The following is a 23,814-nucleotide window of genomic DNA, read 5'->3' as shown; positions in this document are numbered from 1 at the left end:
TTCAACACAGAATTAGCACTGTGATGTGATCCTCCAGGTGACTTTAAAATAAGATGTTAGAGTGCTATTGTTAAACAGATTCTTACATTGTTGCAATTTATTTTTAAATAATTTTAAGGAATTTTTTACATCTGTTATTTCCGAGTTAAGCATTAAAGACAAAATTAATATTGATATCATGGCATTTTTCTAAAGGGATAAATATCCAGCTCAATTACTTTGCATCTTTTGATTGGAAAAATAAGCCAGCGGGGGAGGGGTGTAGAGAGCTGATCAGTGTGTAGTAATGTCAAATATCTATTTAATATGCATCCAGCAGAGGGTCCAGTCTTTGAATCATTGGGAGTAATCTCTGATTTTCTATTCTCATCGTGTTTCACCTTTAGGCAATATTACAATAGAATTCTCTCTGGGTTGGGAAACTTAGCACTACTCTTCTGGATAAATGTAAAGGGTATAATATCTCTTGGTACAGTCTAACAAGTCATCATTGTTAGTGAATGAACTTAATAAGTTTCATGCAAATGCATTTATGATTCTTTTGAGAAATATCTTTGTTCATACTCTACTGTAACTGATAACAATCATGCATTCTAGATGTGACCAGACTCAATGAAAACTGATGGACCTGGGCTGCATCTTTTCCACTTATTATAGTTAAGTGAACTTGGAACATTCTAAAGTTAATAATACCTAGCATGGAGGAAATATATACTGCTAAATCAAAGTCTATCATGCTTAAAACAAGAATGACAATTCCTTTAAAGAAAGAACTAAAATTATCTTCTTATCCCCAGTCTTAAGTAAAGGAGGGAGTAAATAAATAGGTGGTGAGTATAATGAGGAATTATGCAGGGGTAGGAAAAGATCTATGTACCTCCACTTACCCCCTTGCCCAATCAAGGCTTTATGACTTATTTTTACTGTTTCTTTTTAAAGATCTAGTGCTAACTTGTTATTAAAATAATGCAAAGTTGTAAGTTTGAATACATTAAAATCAGTATAAACTAGGAAGAGATGAATTGTAGAATACCATTTTTGCACCAGAGAAGGAAGAGATGCTGGAAACTCCTGGGCATATCTCTGATCACAAGACAAAAATGACTATTGAATCCAAAGGTAACCCACATAAAGCACCTAGTATACAGGGAGATTAATATTCATCCAGGCCCTGGTCAGTTTTCAGTTATATTTTAGATGCCCACGGTTTGGACACACTGTTTTAGGCATAAAATGTATCAATAAACAAGGCCCTCAGGGTCTCCTCTCACCAAACTGGTGAGAGAGATATAACTATAAATGAGCAAAAGCCATCATATGTGATACCGAGCAAGTAGAAGAGTGCCATGAGAGATGACAATGACTGGGAAAGCTCTCTTAGAAGATGAGACCTGAATGTTGAGAAACCATGTTTGAAATTGCCACCTCCTAAAATGAGAAAATATTGGAATAGGAAAAAAAAAAAAATCAGTGAGCACGCAGCTTAGTCAAATAGGCAACATGGAATGAATGAGACGAGAACAGAGATGTGAGGTGGGACTAGATCCTGTAGGACCTTCTAAATCTTGGTCAAATTCTTGGATTTTATTTCGTATACAATGAGAATATGTTGTTTTTTTTTGTTATTTGGGTAGTGACATGATTTAATGTACATCCCAAAAGATAGGTCTGGCTGCTGTGTGGAGAAGTTTGCTCTGGGTAGGTAGGGGATCAATAATAATTAGACCCACATTTATGAAGTTATGGAACACAGAAGCAGCAGCTCTGTAGTCATAAATACATCATGAACACTTAGACAAAAGATTGATGACCTGAAAGTCTCATTTTTTTCATCAGTAAATGGATATGATAATACTAGCATCCATTTAATAGAGTAGTTATGAGGATTAAATAAGACTCTATGCGGTAATAAATTCATTAAAGATTTTCAATTATTGGGATATAAATATAAAAGAGCATTTATTATGGATGTATTAGAAAACACTGTTTTCAAACATGCATAGTTACTACTTTTGCCCATATTTTAACAAAATCTGGGGCAGAATCATTGAATCTCTGGCTGTTTTTTGGTTATTGAAAGCTTAGGCTAATTTACATGTTTAAGTTGAGATTTGACCTAAATTTCATCCCTCATTATCTCTCTGTTTTTAGTTGTGGGATGAGGGTGTAGTATGACTCCATGCATCATCCCTCCTTTGGAGATAGATGGCCCTTACAAATTCTGGGGGGAGGAAGCAGGTGGAAGAGTAAAGGACAGTGGTTAATCTTTCAGTCCTTTCTTTTGGCTATACTTGCTGCTCTGTTTCACCTACACTGACCCTAGATGCCCTTCTTCTGGTAGACTCCATAACATCTGCTTACTGTAATCCATTGCCCCAGAAAGTGCCCTTTTTTGGGAGTAACACTTGCCAGATGGCTCATGTCAAAGCCTAAAGGGGGTGTCTGCTTAACCGACAGAATCATAGGCATCCAGCTCCACCACATGTGGAACACATAGGCTACACTCCCATTGAAGCCATCCATTTTTCCAGTTCCCTTCTCCCTTCCTCAGAAACTTCCCATGGCCACCTCTGCCTCAACCCAGCTTCAGCAAGTTTGATGCCTACAAAGTCATGCCCCAAGAATGTGGTACGCTACCTCTCTTGTTGTTCAGACATAGTCAGTCTCTGTTCCTGATGCTACCATAGCCTATTCCTTTAGTTATCTTGGCTGAGGGAAGCATACTGTTCTGTGAACAGTACATTTTCATACTCTAGAACCTGGCAATTTTCTCAGTTCATCCATCCTCCCTGCTTAGGTACAGAAGATATGAGGTGAGAAAGTGGACAGTGTGTTTGGAGATGTCCAAAAAGCAGTTTTGATGTCTTTTAGCAAATGCTGAGGGAGATAACTTGCCAATTTGGGGAGGGTCTATTTATAATGAGAGTCATGTTTATTCTTGTTACAAAGGGCACCAGTCAACAATTTTAAGAGAAAAGTTTTCATTCAACATGCTGCTATATATGTATAAAATCATACTGGGCATATGGTAGGCAATTAATTAAAGTTAGCTATTATGATCATCATTATTATTAAAATAACCACTGTATTTCAAACGACTGTCCAACAGTTTTAAAAAATAAGGATTACCACATCTTTTATTACCCACAATATAATTATGCCCAACACACTAAATCTAGAAGCATTAGGTTAATTATACTTCATAAAGTATGAAAGAGATGGAAGTACTATACACAGAAAAAAGAAAAGGAAATACAAGTCCCTATTGGTGGTTTGTTATTTTTAACAGGGTTGAAACTGTAAGAGCTGCAAAATAATTGATATTTTTACTTTTGACTTTTTTTTTTTCTTTTTTCATTCTCTCAAGGAACACTCTTGAGCTAAGTATCCTGAGAGTTGTGCACTGTTTTCTCCTTAGCACTTTTCCATTCTCTGCTCTTGACATCCTGTTTAGCCTCCTTGGGCCTCATTTTCCTTTCTGGACTAAGTGATCTCCAGTATGATCTTTCCATTATAAAATTCTCTGGTTCTACAACATTCTTGATTTATTGAGCCACTGTTTCATCAATTCATTCAATAAACATTTACTGGAGTCCAACTCTGTGCCAAACTCTTTCCAACTGATAAAGTTGGGTGACATGCTAGAGTTAAAATGTCTTGAAAGATTTCAAATGGATGCTGCTTTGAAAAAGGAACTTCCCATGTCAACCTTTACCTCCTTGGGCTTCCAGAGCTAGCTCTCCTCTTTTCCTATGAGGACTCAAAAATTCATAAAAAATAAAGGAACACAGAGGTCTTTTATTCAAAAGCATACTTTCAATTACTTGTCTTCCTTAGCCCAGAAAAGAACACCTTCAATGGATTTCCTGGTGTGTCAGAAGAATGTCTTTGATGGTTATTTTTTTCCTTCTAATTTAAGGTACTTCAACATATAAATGCAATTTCTAGAAAAATTAGCTATTTTAGGAGAAAGCTAATGTTACTATAAATTTATTTGAATTAATTTGGAATTACACTTATTTCTAAAAGTACAGAATTATCATCAAAAAGGATTAGTATTTTCCTATGGCTAGATCTCTTAATGTGGAATTAGGAGCCCTGGATTCAGTTCTCCATGTTATGTTTAGTGGTCAATTGCCGTTAAAAAGTAAACATAGCTGAGTCTGAGTTGCTTTTAGTATAATGACTATAGGTATCCAGTCATACCACACTTTCAGATTTTAGAAAAATAAGACCTGAAATGTAATGATATGACATTATTATCATTATTATTATTTTATTATTATTTACATAACAAGGGTTCTATAATCTCCCTTACACCATCTATCATAGCTGTGTTGAAAACATTATAAATCAACATTGTGTAGCTCAGTTTTTCCCACCCCAATGTCTTCATCTGATTTGAGTACTGTTTACTCAGTTCTCCCAAGGATGGTACAAAACTGGCAGCATTCTAGATGTATTGGGCAAAAATTAGTTCAATATAGGTGATGGATGCCTTGGTGTTTTACTTACTTCCCAACTCCAGTAGAGTTCCAGCTTCACTGTAAAGACACAGAATTTTATCGGAGGATTTCTGAGGTGTCTCACAGAAGAGAAGGAATTGTTAAACCATCAAATCTTGGAAAGGAATAAACTCTGAGTAAATTCAAGCTTTCTTATAGCAGAATTTCTGATCTCCTCTTGTGGTAGACATGTGTGTGACTCAGCTCCAGTGAAACTTAGTCTTGAGGTAATTCCTTTCAAATTTTCAATTCCTCAGTTGCTTCAGTTGGCATAAGAAGTCTATGCCCAGATCAGTCTTCAGTGGTAGGAATGAAGGGAAGGGACAGGATTGCAAACATGGACATGTGAGAGGATAGCCTGGTCATTCTTCAACACCAGTCTTTGCCAATCAGTTGGTATGGGAACCCTTCCTAAAATGTAGAATCATTGCTATCTCCTTTTTTAGTTTTACCTATAAATTTAAATCTTAGGATGCAATATAAGTAGTGAACTTCAGCTGATTTGTAAATAACTTTATTTGAACTGTCAAACTTTATCAGAAATCTTGATGAATTGCAGAACTGCAAACTTTTTGTTGGAAGAGGCACACCCAAAAAGTTGAGGAAGAATTCTGTGGTATCTATAGCAAGGCACAGGTGAATTGGGATAAGAAGTTGAACCTCTTGACCAGCTGATCCCAAACAAGGATGACCATCAGAATAAACTAGAAAACCCTCTAAAAGGGCATAGTTTTAGTACCTCTAGCCACATGTTTTAGTTTATTGAGTTGAATCTTTTGATGATTTATTGTTATATATTTTTTTAAATTTTATTTTGTTTTATTATTGTAAACAAATGGGATACATGTTGTTGATTTATTGTTATATTTTAGTCCCTAGTTAATTCTAAGAACCAGTTTAGGTTGAAACTCAATATGGTTATTTTTGTTTGGTTGGTTTTGGGTTTTTTTTTTGTGGTGTTTTGTTTTAATTTGGTTTTTGGTTTGGAGAGGTTTGTTTTGTTTTTGTCTTTTTGTAAAGTACTACATCTTTCCTTGTCCTATTCTCCACGGTAAGAACCCACTTACCAACAGATAGTGAAAAAAAGATGTAAAACTAAATGAAAGAAATATATATATGAAAGGGAAAAGCAGAGCACATTTCCACTCCTTAGTTTGGAAGCAAATTGACTAAAGAATATTCATTCTGGCCAGACTGAATACCACCACCTCTTGAATCATCAGTCATGATTCACAAAACATCATTCATTTCTTACAGTGAGAATTCTCTGGTCTCAAGGACAGGACACAGTCCCCATTCACAGATTCTATATGTGTTTTTGTTTCCTTTTCTACCTGTTATGAGTAAACCAAACACCATGTGGAGACAAGGTTTTTCTTTTAAAAGAAGTCATTTTTCTTGACTCTGCATGGAATATATTTTAATACTATTGTTGAAAGAAGGTGTTCCACCTGTTACCATACTGTGGTTCCTCCCTCCTGCTAATTCATAAACTATACACATTAGACCTTCTAATTCAAGAGCTTTCAAAAATGTCTTGACCAATTACTTAGGACTCATATACACAAGCTTTCTATCTATAACAGACTCTTCTATTTTTCATAAAAATAGACATTATTCTAAATTGATTTATAATCCACTAATCGTTCAACATCTAAACAATAAAAAGCAATAATTCAGTGCAGCATTTTTGTGTTACAAATAAGAAAACACAGTACCAGAGATGTGAAGAGGATTGGCAAAAGACTTTTGAATACCTTGGACTAAAGTTTGGATCTCTATCTCTGAATCCTCTGGTCTTTCTACTATGCTGCATTTCTACTGCTATTTTCAATACATTTGAAGGGACATAGTAATAGTTTCAGAATGGAAGAAAATACTAATGTTGAAGACTATAGGACAGTCTCTTATCATATAATCCATCTGAATTACCTTTCTCAACAAACCTGATTTGCATTACTTTCAATATATATAAAATTATAACTTCATGTCTTTCAAATCACCAAATAATATTATTTTTCTCAACTATAGCCTCAAAGTGAAATGATCATTTCAACCCTTACTTCACATTTACACTAATTTGTTAAGCTTCTCATCTTCAAAACTTGGGCTTTTGCAGCTTCTTTTGATACATATTATTTTAATGAAAATCTTTGATTTCTATGTTTAGACAGCCCTATTTTAAAACATATAAAGCATTTTATTTTAAATTGATAGTAAATGTTTTTGTGGACAAAATCTATACTGTTTTGTAATAAAAATGAAATTAACACCACAATCTTGAAAAGAACCCAATGATTGGTTGATGCCAGCAACAACCAGGTATGACAGACTGAAGTAATGTGATTAAAATGTTTACTAGTCATAACAGTAGTCAAGATGACAACAAAACAAAATCACCTAAAGAGGCTTAAAGGTAATGACACCTGAGAGGAAGGAGAGGAGGGAAAGAAGAAGTACTGGGAACTGAAGTGGAGCAAATTACATTCCATGCAACATAATTATGTCATAATGAACCAATATTATGTGTAAGTATAGTGCATTAATAAGAAAAAAATGTGATGTCTGGATCTAGCCCCCACCTCAATATTTATTCTTATTTAATGGGCAACATGTGGCCTGGGCATGAGGGTTTTCAGAAGCTTTGCAGAAATGGTAGTAACCCAAGGGTTCAGAGATACATGACCTATGCACTTCATGTGAAATAGTTTGACACTATATTGATTTAGTTATGCTAATGCAAAAATTTTTGTGGTTCTTTTAGGTAATTACACCTTTCATGTGACCTGCCTGTGTATCATGTTGGGCTACATTTTCATAGTGCTTGACTAACTAGAAAGTCATCTAGCATACTTTAATTAGATAGAAGCACTTAAGTACATTTCCCAATATGTGCATGCTACTTCATCAGACCAACCTTTAAATGCATCTGATTTCAGGTCACAGTTCTTTTTAAGAGCCAATCTTCACACAAAACCACATGAATGAACACTCCTCAGAAATGTGAACAGCTAAAACCTATAATGATATCACAATATCTCTTTCCTGAAGGAAGCATCATCTGAGGGGTAATAGAGGACTGAAATTGCTGCCACCTTAGAAAATCATATTTGCCCAAATCCAGAAGTCCTCAATTAACTGAATTCAACTGTCCTCAGTTTTCTTGAATTTAAATATGCAGCCAATTTCTAAAACTCATTATACACAAAAATGTATAGGTTTAAGTATTCTGGCAAAGAAGGCAAATGTTCCAAGTTCATAAAAGACTATCTTTCACAGTGCTCTTTAAGAAGTTACTGGTCAGAATAAAACCTGAAGCAACCACTGAACTCAGTGGAGTATGCCTGTAGTTCTCCAATTGGAAGGCTGAGGCAGGAGGACCACAAGTTCAAGGCTAGCCTCAGCAACTTAGCAAGAACTTGTCTCAGAAAAAAATCAAAGGAACTGGGTATGAAGCTCTGGAATAGAGCAACCCGAAGTTCAATCCATAGTACCCCAAACCAATCAACCAACAAAAATACCCCAAATAACAACAAATCCTTAAGTGAATGAAAAGTATATGGAAGCAAAATATCTCCAAGGAACATTAAAAACAAGGATTTTATACTTTCAGGAGAAGATCATGGAAGGTAGTTGTAGGATAAAATAAATAGATAAAGAAAGACACAGAACAAGAGCCTGTTCCAAAATAGTTGGTTAGAAGAGCGGATATCCCATTCATCAGTACCCTCCCCAACAGGCTCATCTTTCTTCAACAAGTTTGCACATCTTTGCAACTGCCAGCTGGAATCTTAAGTGTCCATGCTCCTTTCTTTCTACTAAGAGACCAATGTGCCAAGGACTGATTTTTGCTTTCTTTACTGGTATACCTTAAAAAATGATTGGCTCAGGATTTCAAACTAAGCCAAGCACTGACTAAAAGGTTCCTCACAAAAGCTTTTTAGTAAATTTCTGCTTGTGATTTTTTCACATGTATTTGGATTTGAAGACAAAGAATTTCTTCCCCATTTCCCTCATTTCCTGTTGCTTGTTTGACTAAGTAAAAAGCAGGCACTTTGGATGCTGTAAGGAGAGAAAATGGAAGAGGGGTAAATGGGTCAAGATTGAATGTCCCTGGCTCTGGCAATCCTTCTGATTGCCTTCAGTGAAATAAATCCTTTATTCTTCATCTAGCTCAGACTCTAGGAAAGCACAGAAGCAGCCCTTCAGCCTTCTTCCTACCTCAGGTCAAAGTCCTTTTCACACTTGGCATGTAACCTAGAAACATCAGACTTCTGTGTAAAATGGAAACTTTTATGCTTCCAAGCCATTCAGCAGCGTTCTATGGTCTCTCCGTCCTGTGGGTTCCCTTAGCGAATTTGAGGCATCTCTTAAGGCAAAGGGGTTTGAAAGCTTTGAGGTTTTCTTGGCGACTGAAAAGAATAATTTGACTTCTCTTGGAATAAGATCCCATTCAGCAGAAATATCTGCTGTGCTCAAGGTCATGGATCTTGGCTCTGTGGATATTCAGTTATTCAGCAGAATAGCCACTCCAAGCCTTCAAAGCACTTTCCGACGTTGCTGCAGGTGTTGTCTGGGGAGACCTCTCTGACACTGGATTCTTGCATCTGCAATTCCTCTTTTTGATGCAGTCCATTGTTCTCCCTGAAATCCACATTCCCCTATACTTATGTAATGTAAGCAATCCAAGAGATTTTCAGAGAAATGCTACTACGATTTAGGATTGGTATATTCATACACAAATAACTGAAGAGTTAAAGGGGGAATTCAAGGGAAAATGCATTTTTAAACTGGTGTATTTAGAATTATAAAGTTGTTCAAATCAGCATTATTTTAGAATGTGTTAATTACAAATAAGCCATGGGACCCCTGGGAAAATAATTAGTTCATTAATTAAAGAAACATATTAAGGACCTACTATGTGTGTGGCACTATGTTAATTGTATTGCAAACACAGATGAGTTTGGGATGCAGCTCACAAGATATTCACAACACACATGGGATACTAGGCCATGGAAATTGAAAGTCGAAGAGATTGTTTTCAAAGTGTAAAAATACATTTCATAGAAAAGGTAAAATTTATATCATGTCTCTTTTTTTCTCCACAGATATTTTTACTTTTGATTTATCAATTAAAAAGAACAAGAGAGAGGAAATTCTTCTAGGTGGTGTACATTTTTTGTTCTTCAAATATTTTAAGGTTTCAAAATCAATTCATGATTTTTGCTTGAGTCAATCACTACTCTGATGACTGAAAATGATTATTACGAAGTTTATTTTCTTCATCTCAAGGTCTGATGAACTCTGACACCAGGCTGGCTCAGGAGGGCTGTGCAGGGCCCATTGTGTGTCTTTGCTTCCGGAAGTCCTGATTATCATCTCCACAAGGCTTGGCTTAAAGTATCAACAGCACAGTATACTCCCAGGAAAAATGAAGAACCATAGCCACCAGGTCGGTGATACCAAATATGCTGGATTTGTATCCTGTGTGCACCACATTCTAGCATGAATTGCTGGTGAAGCTGGAGCCATTGGAATTTTCTATTGAATAAGCCAAAGGATTCAGAGATCTTTCCCCATAGTAATTTCTGCGTGTATCTCCTGGCACATAATTAATGACTGCTGGCCTTCTAACAGCAGGCCACTGGTGCAAGGGGCAGGACGTCTTGGCCAAACTGAGTGCAGAGTTGAGTTCTTCCTTTGACCTGAATAAGACACTGATCTTTCTTTTCCACATAGGTTTTTCCCAATTCAATCTTCCTGCCTTGCTCTTGGGGTGGCAGTCTTGCTCCTATTTTCTCTTAAATACCTTTTTGAACTCTACAGAGATGTTCAGCAGGAGTAGAGAGAGGGCAGACGGTGAAACATACTGGTAATGTGTTTATCGTGTAGAACCAGACCTAACTGCCTACTTCCAGTAATGTCAAAGAACTCTTCAGATGGTGAAGGAAACTGGTCACCATCAATGATGTTACCACTGTACTTTGGATCCAGAAGATTCCCCAAAGGCTCATGTGTTGAAGTTCCCAGTGCAGCAGTGTTCAGAAGTAGGGCTTATGGGAAGTGACTAGATCATGAGGGCTCATGTTGGTGCCATTTTATGTGCCTTCTTTACCTTGAACTCCATGTCAAACACCTTGTCCCTGGCCTTGTTTGAAGGATTCATCAGGTTCTCTTTTCTCTGCACACAGAATCTAGATATTCCATTTTGAAACCAAATTTGGATTCTTAATTTAGGAACCCTGATTTTCTTAGCAAGCCGTTCTGTGGAATGAATCACAGGATAGGAGTTGTTCATGAAGGCCTTGATGAGGGTGTGCAGCTGAGAGGGGCTGTAGGTGGTACAGTGCTATCTGACCGTTCCACTTAGGATCTGTTCTTGAAGGTGATCTCACCTAGGGCCTTGACTTGATTCCAAAGCCTCCTTAAGTTTTGGTCTTATCTGAAATCTATGCCTAGCTCTAAGATTTTCAAACCAAATCTGGATTCTTGACTCTTCAGTGTTGATTTCCGAACCAAGTTCTTGTTTGGTAGCATAATCTGGATACAGTTTTGGATAAAGGTGTTGATGAGAATTTTCAGCTGCTCTTTGGTGAATTTGGTGTGATAGTGCCTAGAATTCGTTAGTGCAGTCTTGTTTGAAAAGTTGTCTTGTGACATGTTGGAAGAGAGAGCTGATGTGCAAGCATCCATTTAAGAGATCCTTAGATCACATCTTGAAAGGCAGATTTGAAAAAGGAGATTTGAAAACAAGGCACTCCAGGATGGAATATAAAGGTGGATGAAAGTTCTGAGGTAAGAAATCAAGCAATGAAATTTGACTCAAACTAAGGTGGAAAAATGAAGAATAAGGACAAGTTCACTGAGAAAATTTGTCTCTGGCCATACTGTAAAAGACCTTGGGCCAACAGGAAGACAATTCTCATCAAGACAGCAGAAATTAGCTGAGCATGGTGGCTCAAACCTGTAACCACAAGTTCAAGGCTAGTCGCATCAACTTAGCAATGCCCTAAGCATCTTAGCAAGACCTTGTCTCAATCTAAAACCTAGAAAACAAACAAAAAAAAACCCATGGCTGGGGATGTAGCTCAGCGGTAAACTGCCCCGGGTTAAATCCACCTCCCCCTTTTGCTCCCCCCCACAAGAAAAGATATATTAAAAGAAAATAAAGTATCTGTTTAATTTTAGAAGAGAGAATGTTTCCTTAATCAAAAAATGATTTAGCTTAGCATGAAGTAAAGGTTTGATAGAACTCTTAAGTAAAACAAAAATTGTATACAGAATTGGATAACCTTTGTAACCAGGCCCTGAACTAGTGAGTTTATAAGCATGAACTCAACCTCTGGGTAAGCACTACTTTCTAGTTGCATTTCCAGATGTATAATCAGTTCTTCCAACACTATTAAGGATGACATTCTTTCCTCACAGTTTTCTTTTTGGTTTGTTTTTGTTTTTTGTCTCTGTGCTGGGAATTGAATCCAGGGCCTCATGTACTATGCAAGATCTATCCCACTAAGTACATACCCTGCCCCTCCCCACAATTTTTAAACATCATGTGTAAACTAAACTCCATATGTATTTAGACCCACATCTAGACTCCATTTACTCCATATGTTTTTATCTGTTTCTGTGCCAAAACCAGATTGTTTTAATTACACTTGTTTCACTTAACATTTTATTATCATGTAGGCAACTTAACCAAATTGTTATTTTTATATAAATTTTGGCCTTTCATAGAAATTTATGATTGCACATTAATTTTGTAATTTGTAAAGTCCTTAATCCCTTTCCCCAAATTGAGATTATGAATTCAGCTGCCCTAAATATAAAATATTCTTTAAAACCTGAATCATTCTGTCCAGGAGCAATGGTTTGTTTTCCTACTTATTTGCATCCTAACTTATTTCTTCCATAAAGTTTTATTATTTTATTTACGTACATCTTGCACAGTCAATATTTTGTATTGTGTAGGTCAGCTAGTCATAGCCCCAGGATCTTCATATGGGGAAAATCCTACTGATATAAACATCTACACTGATTTGAGATATGCAACAATTTGAGAGAAAATTCAATTTTTTTTTGCATTCACACTTTAGCTTTCTATTCTAATGTTACCGAGTAGTTAAATTGTTTAAAAAATATTTATTCTTTTTATTACTCTTTCTGACCTGAAAAAAGGATAGCTTTTTCCACCAGAGTTGTATATGCTGTATACTATTTTTAATTTATATCTATGTCAAGTAACAATTCCTATAAATTTCAGAGGAGACGATCGAAAGCAAAAGAAATAAAGAAAAAAAATTAACTGGAAATAAACAAGCAACTTCTTTATGGTTCCTCTTTATTACCTTAATGTCAGAAACTAAAGGTTACTTTACTACTAAGCCTGAATTCTCTCCTCTCAGCATACCGGAGGGCATTCTTTCCTCCATAATCCATCTTTTCATTTAGTGTCTATTCCAAGTGGAAGAAAAATAATTCTTCACTCTTACTCACCAGCAACAACCCTGAGGGACACAAAATTACATTGAAGGTGCAAACAGCTTCCATCCTGAAATTTCATTACTAAAGTCCAGCACTTACCACATTAACTCAGTAAATAAAAATGCTGCAATTTAAGCCAATTTGAAAGGTGGGGAATAGCTTCACCTTTTAAACACACACTCACACACATACACACATACTTTTTTTCTTTTTCAAAAGTGCGACTACATAAATTTCTTGATTTTAATGTTGTAAGTAACATGTCAAATTCAGATACACTCAAATGTGACCCAAAATTAACATTCAAGACATCTCAAAAATCAATATATTTCGATAAGCTGTATTAAAATTGTCTCTAAGTATTCATTTCTATGAGAAAATAAATACTACAAGAATGAATTAAAAATAACAGAATGCCTCCTCTGTTATTAATAGCACCTTCATCTATCTATCCCTTTATCTGTATCTTTATTTTTCTCTAAGTATTTTTTGTTAACTGAGCTGTAAAATATTTATTTCCATCTATATTTCCCACTAAAATATGAGCTCCCTATGAGGAAAGGGAATATTTTGTTGAGGTAATGCTTGTCATCATGATTGTTTGCCACTGTATCCCAGGGACTGGAACAGTACCTGGCACCTAGCAGGCACTCAGTAGATCCCTACTGAATGACTTATTCACAATTACATAATTAACAATTCGAACAAAGGCACTGGAACTAAATCCAACCAACTAACCCAATTCAAAACAAATGAAATTTTCTTTCATTATTATCCACTACCCCTTTAAACTTTATTGTGTTTAAAAATGAAAAAATTAAATTTGACAATAGATTTAAAGGAGCATTATTCCTTAAATGTACATTCAGAATTGATATTTATATACATGACTGCCAATCTAAGGAGGGAAAACAGATATTAATCACACATTAAACAAATCAGACAGTTATATTTGTTCAAAGTGCCATCTAGGAAGGAAAACAGAATGTGCCTTGATGGGAGATACTCAACTTATACCCCAGAAAGTCTTCCCTAAAAAGGGACATTTTGGCTCTGGGCATCTGTAGAGTAAGAGTGGTCAGGTAAGAAGGCAGGGGACATTCCAGGTATTTACAGAGTTACCTATGAGTTCTGAGTCCAGGAAGATCTTGGCACAGCCTAGAAACTAAAAGATTGGAGACATACTAGGTAAGAATCAGGAAAAAACATGTGGAAAGCATCAATTCTGGTGGCAGATTTTCTTCTCAAGCTGAATTAACCAGCTGGAGTCTCTGTAACTATCCTGAACTTTTCTGTACCCAGTAACTCTCTGTCTCAGCTAAATGTGGCATTAGTAACATGTGGAAGCAGAAAGTTTTCTGAAAATGATCAATTTATTTAGTGACTTAGGCAACTCCTGGCTGGTGAAAACAAGCCATTTGGTATTCAGAAAATTTCAAATTCCTTAGATGACTTTCCAGATATTTTAAATATGATATGATATGCAAGATCAAACTGAGGAGAACCAACTCTTTGGCTGCAGATCTGAGATTTCTCTATGGGAGGGCCAATGGGAGCTAAGTTGCATCAATTTATTTTCACACTAGTGGCACTAAGTAGGTTCAATTACTCAGTTATGGAAAGCTCGGTTTTCATGATTCTTCAAATGCTAGAAGTGTTCCTGCCTCTGTGCTTTCATGTTTCTCTTTTTTCCACTACCCACCTATTTCTCAAAGTACTCAAGTCCCACCACAAGGATCCTTCCCTATTTGATCCATTCTTCCTTTAAATTCCTTCTGTATTTTAGAGCTGTTAGTACACAATTTCTCCCTTAATTGCATCTGATTCTGGGGAAGAAGGGATATAAAAGGGCAGAACACAAGAAGGAAGGGAGAAAGATTACCCATGTAAATATATAGTATTTTTCCAAAAGAAAACTTCTAATCAGGATGTAAATGATCGATTCAATGGTCAAGTACTATATTTTTTTGGAAGAATATTTTCCAATTTGAGAATTATTTTAATATTTTCTGTAGAATATCTACGTGATAAGAGGTTCTCCTGAATCATTACTTGCTAAACAAATCGCATCTATCAAACAAATCTCAATTTTAGACATGTTTTGTTTTGGTCAGTCTCTGAAGATTAATCCAAAGAAGAAAAAAATGGAAAATCTGGAAAATCTGTAGTAGAAGGCCAGGGAAATATATAAATTATTTTTTATTAGCCCCTTTTAAGAGCCTCATATTTCCTTGTCTTAGGTATTCAGTATACCTAGGGAGGGCATAAAATATGTAACATTATTAAAACCAGTTTAGAAAAAATTCCTTAACTCTCTAATAGAAAAGTAGGTAAAGAACATGAAAACAATCCACAGAATTGAAAATCGGTGATTAGTAAATCTATGAAAAATCATACAACTTTACAGACATTGAAAGAAATGAACAGAAAACTAAAATAGAAATAAGTTCTTTTTCTACCTTCCAACATTCAATACCAGTTGGGTGTAAGACAAGCATTTGGTACCTTAATTAGTGAAAATACAATTCAGACAGACTAAGGGAAATATAAACTGGCAGTTGGTTTAAGGATGTAAAGAAAGTTCTATCCTGTCCTAGTAATGCCAGTTCTAAATAAGACATCTATGAAAAAAAAAAATCAGAGCCATGAATACAAATTTGCATACAAGAATGTCCATACAGTTTTAACAATCAGAAAAAAATTATAATTAAAATTGTCAACTATCATAAAATGCCTAAATAATTTATGACACATTAGAATAGATTTATTTTTATTTTTAGTAGTGCTAGGGATCAAACCCATGGCCTCATGCATGCTAAGCAAGTGCTCTGTCACTGATCTATATCCTCAGTCCACAGAAGGGAGTATTGGCAGTCACTAAAAAAAAATCATATTTTCACATTCTAATAATGGGAGAAGAAAAAATACTTCCCACATAAAGTTAAACAAAATAGTTGTAGGACACATAAACTACATTATGCATTGAATCATTACAAATATATTGTATATACACATGTGTGTGTGGGGGGGTGTAGCGATATAAGTACATTTCTAGAAGAAAACAGGACAGACCATTACCATTTCTTTGTTGAATCCATCCATTTTATTTAAATCTTTCTGTATCTTCCAAATCTTTCAACAATGAACATTTTTTTATAATCAGGAAAAAATAAGACTAAATGATTAATTTATACTCGTTTTGACATGTGCATGAATTATTCCACATAAACAACTCCCTTTTACAAGTCAAGTCAAAGAGATGTCAAACCACATTGTGTTCTACAGAGATTCAATCGCCAACAATGACATAATGCAAAACTCCCCACAGAGACCCTCTCCTCTTTCACACAATACTGTATTTTATAACAATGTTTAACAGTTGGAAATGCTGAGAAGCTGTAGATGAGATCATTAGTGGAAAGTATTTTTCATCATGCTTTTGTCAGGAAAATCCCTTAGCATCAGATCTATTTCTGAGTTATATGTTTTACCCAAGCTGGCAAAATTCAAAGCCAAGTATATAAAGCATGTATTTGCAAGCATCTTCCTCTACCAAATGGAATTCACTCTACCTATCACACTGATAAAGTTCATTTGTCACACGTTTGTCCTCTGTATGACCCTGTGTTTGAAGTGTGTGAGAGTGTCTCTAGACAGCAAGTGGTCATGGCCTCAAAAATGTCACTTGAGACACCCCATCTCCTAAAATTGACCAGGAATACCAGAAAAATAGCTCGATGATTATCTTTATAATCTGTAATTTCACTATTCTGTCTATACCCAATCAATGGATTTTATAGGTTAATAAAGCTCAGAAAAACTCAAAATGGATTTGGGTTCAATAAATAGCCTGACCTCAATCCCATTCCACTGTAACCCATCATGCTGCTCTGAATTGATCAATCCATCTTCCTTACAGAACCTTTGGCTCTCACCTTTATTAGTCCACTTTTTGCAGTTGGTTGCTGGGATGGTTAATCTTAGTTGTCAATTTGACTGGATTGAGAGATGCCTACAAAATTAATGAAGCCCATTTTGGGGTGTGTCTGTGAGGGTGTTTTCAGAAACAATTGGCACATGGGTTAGCAATCTGAGGTGGGAAAGTAACTGAAAGCTCCGTCCTTGTCCCTGATTATTGCCAATTCAATAATGAGGACATGGTTTTGAGATAAAGGAAAAAGAAGGTTTATAGCTTTGCTAGCAAAGGAGAAGCAGAGGGGACTCATTTCTTATGATTCTCCCATCAGGAGGAACAGGGGGATCTTAAAGGAGCTCTTCCAAGGCTACATTCCAGGTGTGCCCTGATACAGGATCCCAGGGTCCCTGATGGTGTGTTAAACATTCACTTGTTAATTTGGGAGATACTCACTTTCTAGATCCTGTGACAGATATCTCCTTCCTATGGAGCACAGATAACACAAGTAATCTTGTTTCCTGCCCAGAGATTAGGGAGGAGGAGAGGGAGAAGAGGAAAAGGAAAACACTTCCTTTTAAAATAAGCCTCAGAGCTATATTCAAAAAGTGAAGTGGACCACTGTTACTGAAGACCAACTCTGAATGCAGGCAGCACTGTTCAATAGGCTGGGGGTTCCAGACAGAACAAAAATCGCAAGAAACGGGAAGCCTGCCTTTGCATGCAAACTCAGTTCTTGAGTGGGTGAATATTTTTTGCCGCTGCACTGAGCTGTTTTTGAATGTGGCCTCACACCAGTAACTCTCCAGGGAGCTTCCAGGTTTTCAGACTCCAACTGGGGCTGCATCATTGGTCCCTCTTGTTCTGAGGCTCCAGCTTATGGGAATGAGCAGCTACTAGTTTCCCTAGATCTCCAGTGTGCAGATGGCCACTGGGAGACTATCCAGCTTCTGATCGTATGAGTCAATCTGATAAAAAAATCCCCTTTTGTAATTCTTTTGTAAATATATGTGTATGTGTGTGTGTGTGTGTGTGTGTGTGTGTGTGTGTGTTCTATTGTCTAGAGAACCCAGGTGAGACCATCTTCCCAAGGGACACCCTCTCAGTGTTAATTTATAAACAGGTAAATCCTCAAAACTAATAGCCTCTGAGCTCTTTCTTTTCCGGCACTCTGAATATCCCCTCCCTCAGATACTAATAACTCTGGGCTAGGTAAGGCTTTGCCCAACAGTGAATTCACTTTACTATCCATTCTGTCTGAGTCTTTAATATTCTTTTATCAACCCACGGACTAATAAATAATCAGAATTGTGTTCAAGTTTTGGATAGTAATAAATTATAATAGGTGGGAAGGTCTTCTTACAAGGAAAAGAATGCATAATTAGGTATATATAAACACATGTACACACAAAAAATCATAACAAATTACTGGATATTCCAGATCCCTTTCATTTGAGGTTTCAATAGGCAGTTTACTGCAAATATTGATCTAGAAAAGCTTCTAGATTACATTTGGCTTCCTCTCCTCATGAACATTCTATATCTCCCAAAACTTTACGGGGGCAGGTAAAAATGAGGACACCTGGATTTTAAGGTGAGAAGATTAAACTTAAAATTCCTGTTTTATAGATATGTGCTCATCTGATTATTAGATTGATCAGTTTTGCTTTTTTATTATGTGTTAGTCTCCTTGCTTGAGGTTGGAGGTCTGTTTTGACCAATGATCTAGTGACTTTGTGTACATAATTTAAACTTCTCCAAAATTATTTCCATTGGGACTAGTGATACATACTGTAATTCTTAATTCCTGGAGAATTAAATGCAGTCAGAGTAAAATGAATGTGCACATTATTGTCTGAAAATCCTTACACTGGAAGATGATTCTTTCAGGACAGGGAAATTTTGTTGACGCCCAGCTCTCCCTAGCACACCGTATAGATTTCACTGATTGGAAGATGTGAAAGAATTGTAGATGCCATCACTGCTCTGTCTCAAAAATGAAGAAAAACAAAGCGGTTGTGGTCATCTGCATTCTCATTAAAATAGTTACAAGTAGTACTAATAGAGATTAAAATTGAGTAGACCCTGGTTGTGTTTATACTTATCTTCCAGCTGTTTCTGCTTCAAACTTTTACCAATTTCAATCAAAAATGCTCTCATCCCTGGAGAATCTGAAGAACTGCCTCAGTTATTCAGGTGCAATATAAATGACTTAAGTGAAATACCATACCGAGGGTATCATTTTTATTTAAGCTATTGTGAGGTAGATAAGAAAGTGGGTCTGATGCAAGGAAAGATCCTAAGGGTCGTAACACCTGTGCTGTATGATGCCAGGTATCCTTGTCATGGTCTGTATATACATGGTACCATATTATTTCAGTCAGAGCCAGTGGTATATGTATGGCCCTGATGTCATGTGACAACACAGCACATGGTTTCTGTGGAGATGCCAACTGTTCTTGAAGGATGAGTCAGTCTGGGTCTGTGCTCACTTCCCCTGGATCCTCAGAAGAATCTGCTCGAAGTTGAAACATGGGATAAAAATGGTTCCAACAATAAAGGTGAGAGCAAACATACAAATAAACCTATCTGTGCAGTCCCATATTTTACCCCAGTCTTTAATGTCAGGTTGCTTTTTTATTCCACAGGTCAGGAAAACAAACACTCTGTGAGCTCATTATTTGCATGCCCAAACAAGCAGAAAAACAGGCACCTTTCCAAATGCTAGACAATGAATCCTAGGATTTTTCTTTGTACCTCACTGTAATTTGGGTGATAAAACACTTGCTAATACAAGCTATTAAAACAAACCAACAAACAGAAACCAGTCTCTCAGAGTCTATTTTAAAACCCCCTCCCTGTGTTCTTAATTAACTGCTGACTTTAAACCAAAAATGCCAGTCAAGAAGTGCAAAGTTATCCCAGCACTGTTTGACTTAAAATGTTAAGATCCTGAATATTTTCCAACAAAAACATTAATAGCAATAAACACTGGATAGCTCATTTTAACCAAGGAATGTATATATTAAGTTATAGAAAACAACACATTATGAACCTGTTTCTCAGTGGTTTCTGGTATCTAGTGAATTAATGGAATTATAGTAAACTTGTATTACCTAACACTCAGAATATTTCTTTCTCCCCCCTTTCCTTTTTTTTTTTTGGACAGATAATCAGAAAAGCTTTATTTGGATTTGTGTGGAATACTTCAGTTGTGTGTCTTCCATACAGGCTAAATTTGGAAAGCTACCTTTTCTCATGTTGAAATTTTTTTTAACCACAGGTCGTTTCAATAAGTGGTAAGAAATTAATTGCTATCCACAATAGTGGCTAAGACACAAGGTCCTGGGAATTAAATTATGGGAAAAATAGGTAAATTGTGAGTAATTTTATTATTAGGGTTACTTATTTTATTTTATTTTTCTTTAAAAAAGGAGTGGTCTATGTGTTGTGAATATATATGGTAATTCTCTCACGTACAGAGTACAGAATACTCTCTGACTATACTGAAAAATAAAGGTTGATTCTTTATCCTTCGGAGGTTTTCTAAAGGAAATTCATCTCTATGAAAACTGGGAACTTGTTAAAAGTACATGTTCCTTCCATTCTCCCCCTAACACCACAAACTCACCCTTTCATTTTTCTCTCACTCACAATGAGAGGATTAGTACAGTTGGCGCTTTGGAATTATAATAAGGAAGGAACAATTTTGTGGTCCTAATTAACTGCTGTAAAAATAAGCACTGTGCAACAATAGTATACCGAGTTGCCCTGAGAAAACAACAGCAGAAAGCCCCTAACATTCTATGCATAATGGACCCTATTCAAATGAACAGATTATCATAGAGTTTTAATAATCTGCTTTATGGCCACAGGACAGGTGTTGAATTTTGAGTAAGGGAGGGTTTTCCTGCAGACACTTGCAGGCTGAGCTGGCAACAGAGTTGATCCCAGGGGCAACATCAATGGCTTGTTCCCTTTCCATTTAATTTTTTTATATATCGCTTCTTCAATTGGCATCACCTTTGGTTCCCAACTCTCCTAGAAATATTGCTACCCTTGAACTCCAGGTCTCTATATTCAAGCTTTCTCCCCATTTGTGTCTTAAAAAAATATTTAAGAGATTCTCAAAGTCTACTTTAAACACCACAAAATTCACTTGGTATTAAGTGTGCAATGCAATGAGTTTGGGTAAATTTACAACATTATGGAACCATTACCATGATCTAAGTGTACATTTCCATTGCATCAGAAATATAACTTGTGCTCATTTGCAGTCATTCTTTGTTCCACACTCAGTTCAACCCAAGCCAACAATCATCTTTCTTTCTCTGTAGGTTCATCCTTTCTAGACAGTTAACATGAAATCACATAATGGTTCATCTTTCAGCCTAACATATTTTGGGGTTCATCCATGTTGCAGCATATACTATGCAGATCAAAATAATACTCCATTGTATGGATATACAACGTTTGCATATCCATTCACCAGCTATTTCTGCTTCCTGCTGTTACGAATAATCTGCAATACCATGAATTCCTCTGTGTAATTTTTTGGGTGGATACATTTTAATGTTTCTTGGGTAGGTGCTTTGGAGCCCAACTTCTGATTCCTAAGACAAATCTATACTTAGCATCTTAAGAAACTGCTGAGCTGTTTTGTGAAGTTTTATAGTACCAGCAGAAATGCATGAGGTTTCCAGGTCTTCATTATCTTCAGGAACACTTGTTATTATCTACCTTTCCTGACTGACATAGCCTTTCCTCTGGGTGTGAAATGGTATCTCACTGTAGTTTTAATTTGCATTTCTACATTGCTAATAATGTTGAGCACTTCTCACTTGTGTCTTTTTTTTGTATTTTCTTCTTTCTAAAATTATGTTTCTTTTTAAATATTCTTTGACATTTTTGATGTCTCTTTTTCCCTTAAACCCCTTTCTTGATCCACCTGGACCAAGTCAAATCCCACTTATACGTTATTAACTCCCATATACAAATGGGAGCACACTGTCAATGGCTCATTCTCAATCTATCTCCACAAAGTTGCTGATGCCATACTTGGAGAAGAGGCAGAGAAACTAAATTTTAAATTTATACATAAATAGTGTAGAAGAGTTCAAGTTTACCTTGATTTAACATACATTATAGTTAATCAAAGCTTAGGATACTGCAGTCGTTTAGATTTTAAGTAAATACACTGACCACATGATCAGACTTGACTGCTGTTCTATTGCCTCACTGAGAGTGTAGGATTCATTTGTCTGTACATATTTCCAATCTAGAGCCCAGCTGCCAATACCATCTTTTCTGCTTGCTTCTGGTTTTGTTCCTTTCTCTTTTGTGACATAATGGCTACAGCTGAGGCACATTAGTAGTTTCCTCCACCCTTTCTCCCTCTGGTCTCTTCATTATCCTATCTTATCAGTAGCCAATACAAAAGTTCAAGTGATGCTTAAACAAAAATAATCCACTTTACACTGGGCAACCAAGTGAACCTGGGGAAAACAGAAGAAACCAAGGGGAAAAAGAGCAAGAAAGGTCATATTAGTGTGCAACCTGGAGAAAACATGTCAGATCTTAATATAAAATTTAAAAAACTTGGAAAACTGATATTGTTCCCTATGCAATGGTGTGGCCAGATTAAGAGAAGCAATGGAGTGAATGTGAATAAAGGGTAATCAATTTAACCATAATTTTCTTCTGGAAAGTAGCAAGCACTAGGACAAGATATAGTTTTCTTTTTCCCCTTTACTTTTCCTTCAGTTTTCCTCTTCAGAAACAAACAACGCTCCCCTGCCACTTTTTAGGGATTCATAAAGAAGCAAAAAGGATGACAATTGACACATTTTTATTTACCCTTCAAACAAGATTTTCCATGTTCCCAGACCATTGCTTCTGTTACCAGCTTTGGATAAGAGTGTATGATTTTCTACTAAGATGGGTTCTGAGAAATTTTGATGAATAAAACCTGAGTCAGTTCAGCCTCAGAAGGTTGTTAAGCTTGTACATATGTAAAATGTTTAAATCAAACTGAAAAGTATTTGCTAATTACACTGATGTAAACTTGGCATCTTGGTGGGAACACAGTATCTGTGAAGAGTTTAGTTGTAGATTTATGTCTGTGTGTTTGTTTTAGAAGGTGGGAAGAATAAAGAGAATAGAAGAGAACTAGGACTTTGATACTCTGAAAGCTGGGTCACCAACACTCTCCCACTCACTACATCAATGTAGCTAATATCCAATACATTCTTTAAACTTTGTAATAATATAAAATGACACTTCTTTTTGATATGTCTATGTCGATGTAAGAAAAAATACCCAAAGAGATAAAGAAGGAGGAAGAAGAGTAGAACTTTTTAGATCATTGATTATTGAAGGATTAACACATAGCCATGTGATGAAATTAAACCACTTTTCATTCTAATTACCACTACAGAGAAATGGGAAGGTACTGACCTCTAGGTTTGAGAAAGCCTGAGTAAAATCATTACGCATCTATTAGCTCTACAATCAGAATAAATTCAGAATCAACCACTACTCAACATTTCCATTACTGAAACCCTGGTTTACTCACTAGCATTTTCTTAGATTTCTGAAATGACCTACAAACTAGTGTCCCTTGGTCAAACTTAAAAGTCCAATCATGTTACTCCTTTGCTCAAAACCCACACCTGAGAAATTATGTACCCTTTTGGAGTTAGCGGTTGAACAGGTGTGTCAAGAGAAGATGAGCAAGTATCTCTCTTATTTCTACATTCTAAAGAGCAGCTGAATCTATGCTAAAACAGCTGCTGCTGGAAACCATGAAAATGGTCTGAAGAGGTCACAAAATGAGGACAAGATCAATAAGCAAATATTTAGAGAAAAATTCTATGAGTATCAGGTTTCTAGATGGTCTACAGTTCTTGCTCC

The 23,814-nt window shown here is 36.2% G+C and overlaps 1 protein-coding gene and 1 pseudogene across 34 annotated transcripts in view; both read right to left on the bottom strand.

Moving 5' to 3' along the window:
* The window catches only part of Nrxn1 (neurexin 1), a 1,060,789-nt gene that overhangs the window by 668,357 nt on the left and 368,618 nt on the right, over positions 1–23,814 (bottom strand). The gene's annotated exons all lie outside the window — the stretch shown is intronic.
* Positions 10,634–11,165, bottom strand: LOC124963488 (double homeobox protein A-like; annotated as a pseudogene).

This window comes from Sciurus carolinensis, chromosome 13 (genome assembly GCF_902686445.1).
Source record: "Sciurus carolinensis chromosome 13, mSciCar1.2, whole genome shotgun sequence".
Lineage (NCBI taxonomy): Eukaryota > Metazoa > Chordata > Mammalia > Rodentia > Sciuridae > Sciurus > Sciurus carolinensis.
Note: the sequence above shows the minus strand (reverse complement) of the source record. Positions and strands in the feature narration are given on the sequence as shown.